Raw genomic sequence first — 3,481 nt, 5'->3', positions numbered from 1 at the left:
GACTTTCCCCTGAGGAGAAGCCATTTGACACAAAGGCCCTGGAAACTGCTGAGATGGCATTTGGTGACGGCTTCTTCCCTCGGTGATTACTCACGTCAGGCTGTATATTTTCCTGGCCGTGCTGCCCCTGACAAGATGAAGTGCATTCCTGACACACAGAATTTTCCAATAAAGATTTCATTGTCTCGTTCCCCTCTGAGAAGTGATAAGTGAACTTGATATCTCTCTGTCCAACCTTCATCAATAAAAAATTTTTCTGGTTGGGTTATTCCTGTTGATTCTTAATGAAGTGGCGTTTTATGAGGTGCCATTCAGTTCTAAACTTCAGAAAGAGTCGGGGATATATGGCCTGGCAGGGTGGATGCATTAAACATTGAAATGTGTATTAATGGCTGTGTGCATACATAACTCGGTGAAATAAATACACAGTTATCAGGGATTTAATACACCTCATCCAGAAAAGGATATATCACACATTAAAACATAATTACTGGCTGGAAATAGAAGTAGATCACCTGCTAAACCAGATTCCTCAAGTTGACTCAAATATTTCACCCACTGAGCTGGATGGTGGACCTATCGAGCCTGAAATATCGCCGTCTCACCCAGACACACAGCCACTGATTTAGATCCATCGCACTAATATCCTAAATCGGTGACCGCCCCTTGACTGAAATATGTTGTCACTTAGTGAAAAATATCTCTATGATGGACCACATGGAGAATCACATCCACCAAATGGTCTGGTAAACTCGCTCAGAATAGGCTGTGTGCGGGTCTGGCTCCCTGGGGCCCTGGCGGGGGCAGGGGGGTTGGGGGGGGACCGGTCAGGCCAGTGGGGGGCAGCTCGACCACGGAGGCCAGTGCAAGCCGAGAGCCCCTCCCTGGCCAGGGGTCTCTGGGGACGATAGGGGAGGCAGCCTCCCTCCCTGCAAGTGGGGTGACTTTCCTTGCTGGCTGCAGAGCTGGGGCAGGAGGGGGCTGGCTGCCGTTGCAGGGCAGGTCTGACTGTATTTTCTGTAGAAACTGAGCCTGTGTTGCCCCCTGTCCTTAATCTCCCAGCAACTCTTTGTGTGGGAGATGGGTGTAGGGGAGCGGAAAACCCTTCCTAGGCGCTTTCTTTGAGTTTCTCTTTAAAGAGCTTGCTTCTCCTGGACTCCTTGGTGTTCACCTGTGGCAGGTTTAACTCCCAGAGGGATGTGCGTGTGCATGTGTGTGTGTGTGTGTGTGTCTGCTCCAGGGTGCAGGTCTGTGCACGCTGCTGCACCTGGTTAGGAGCTGGAGGTCAGTGAGGCCAGAGGTGGAGAGGGTGCTGTTGGGAGCGGCTGGCCAGGCATCTCTGTGTTTCAGGTGAGGACACTGTTCTGGAGACATGACCTGGGTCCCACTCGCTTGTGGCAGGCCAGGCTCTCCAGAGTCTCAGGCTGTGGGAGGGGCCCCATCTCTGCAGGTATCAACTGAGCCTCAGGCATGTATAGGTGTGACTCCTCAGGCAGCTGCAGGCAGAGAAAACTTGTTAAGAATTCACCTTCCTGGGTCCCATCTCCAGAGGCTCGGATTCAGTAGGCTCGGGATGGGGCCCAGCAATCTGTATTTTTAATTGGCACTTGCTGTGTACAGAACTGTGTTCCTCCCAAATTCGTATGTTGGAGCCCTTGGAACCCCCCGTGTTGTGACTATTTGGAGATAGGGCATATACAGAAGCAATTAAGGATGAGGGAGGTTAAAAAGGTGGTGATTTGATCTGATACGATTGGTGGCCTTCTAAGAAGAGACAGGAGCTCAGGCTCTCCATCCACCACGTGAGGACACAGCAAGGAGGTAGCTGTCTATAAACCAGGAGGTGGACAGCTCTCCCCAGAAACCAAATTAGCCACCACCTTGATCTTGCACTTCCAGGCTCCAAAACAATGGGAAAACCAATTTCTGATTTTGTAAAAGCTGGCTTTAATTCATGTTTATACATTTCTCTTATGTATCTCTTATAAAACTATGTGGTGGCCACAGATGGAGCCTGGATCCTCTGCCTGGAGACTCTGGCGTGGGTCTTTACAAGTTGTCGGTGAGTTCCTGATAGGGAGGGGAACATAGGCAGTCTCTTTCCAGAGATGTCTCCAGAGGTGAGATAGCTGTGGGTCATGGGAATGGCATTGAGGAGGCCTTGGCTAAGTCACCCAATGCACCGGTACAGTTCCTGGGCGAGGGGCAGCAGTCTTCAGTACCCACCAGCATCAGTAGCTTCTCGGGCACAGGGGCTGAGACAACGCCAGGGCCTTGGGGTCAGGGGTGAGACGTACCAGCTCAGATCCCCAGTGGTCACCTGGCACAGAATGGTGTGGGGCTTGCTGGTCTTGTTCCCCCAGTAGCCTCTCCACGCAGGATGGTGCAAAGCGTGGCCAGGATGGCCCCACAGATGGCAGCAGCCACCTCCTTGGAGCACTGAACACCCAGACCAACGTGTCCATTGTTGTCTCTGACAGCAGTGAATGCCTTGAACCTTGTCCGCTGGCCGGCACAGGGCTGCTTTTTCACCAGCAGAGTCTTCAAAACCTCACCCTTGAGGGATGTCCCCAGGAAAGAATCAAGGACCTCAGATTCCCTGATGGGCAGGGAGAAGAGCTGGAGCTCCTCCAGGGACTTGGTCTTCATGTCCCTGACGAGGCGGCCCAGCTTGGTGAGGGGGGGGGCCCTCCTAATCCTCAGTCTTACCTTCACAAGCTCTATGGCTTCGGCCATGACCATGGCCATGACCCTGCGTGCTGCTGCCAAAGCCTCCCATTCCAGGGCCTGGGCCCTCCAGGCCCTCCTGCAGCACCAGCATCATCTGCCATTTGCTGTTTTCTCAGAGAAGCAGCCAATTTCTGACGTTTAAGCCACCTAGTTCATGTTTTTTTATTTTTTATTTATTTTTTATTTTATTTAATTTTTTTTGTGGCAGCCACATTTTTATGGGAGACAGATTCCACACTACAAGTGATTCTGATGCAGGGTCGCTTCATGGACAAGGAGACAGAGACCTCAGAGCTGGGTGTGTTGTCAGTCAATATTCCAACCTGGGTCTGTCGGCTTCGGAAGCCACTGAGTCACTCAGCCCTTTGTTGAACCAGCACCTGATCTGCCTTTAGAACTAGAGGTTCCTGCAAGCACGCAGGTAAGGGACATACCTGTGCCCACAGGTGCTGAGGGCTGTGTGGGTGCTTGGCACACACTCTGCTCATGCAAATCTCATGCCATTCTTTACAGTGGCCTCGTGCAGTCAGTCCTGTTATCTTTGTTCAACAGATAAGCACTTTAGAGTCAGAGAAGGAAAAGTGGCCTTGCTAGAGAATGGCAGAGTTGGGAAGATTCGGACCCAAGACAGTCTTACCCTTTTCATCACGTCAGGAGTCTCCATCATGGCTCTTCCCCCATGGTGTTGCAGTGGGAGCCCGGGCACGTGCCAGCACACAGCTGCATGTCCCTCTGAAACTCTGAGGCTCAC

At 51.8% G+C, this 3,481-nt stretch overlaps 1 pseudogene; it reads right to left on the bottom strand.

Moving 5' to 3' along the window:
* Window positions 1-1,990: 1,990 nt before the first annotated feature.
* On the bottom strand, window positions 1,991-2,831 carry LOC129515715 (40S ribosomal protein S2-like; annotated as a pseudogene).
* Window positions 2,832-3,481: the final 650 nt, after the last annotated feature.

This window comes from Nyctereutes procyonoides, unplaced genomic scaffold, assembly GCF_905146905.1.
Source record: "Nyctereutes procyonoides isolate TBG_1078 unplaced genomic scaffold, NYPRO_anot_genome, whole genome shotgun sequence".
Lineage (NCBI taxonomy): Eukaryota > Metazoa > Chordata > Mammalia > Carnivora > Canidae > Nyctereutes > Nyctereutes procyonoides.
Note: the sequence above shows the minus strand (reverse complement) of the source record. Positions and strands in the feature narration are given on the sequence as shown.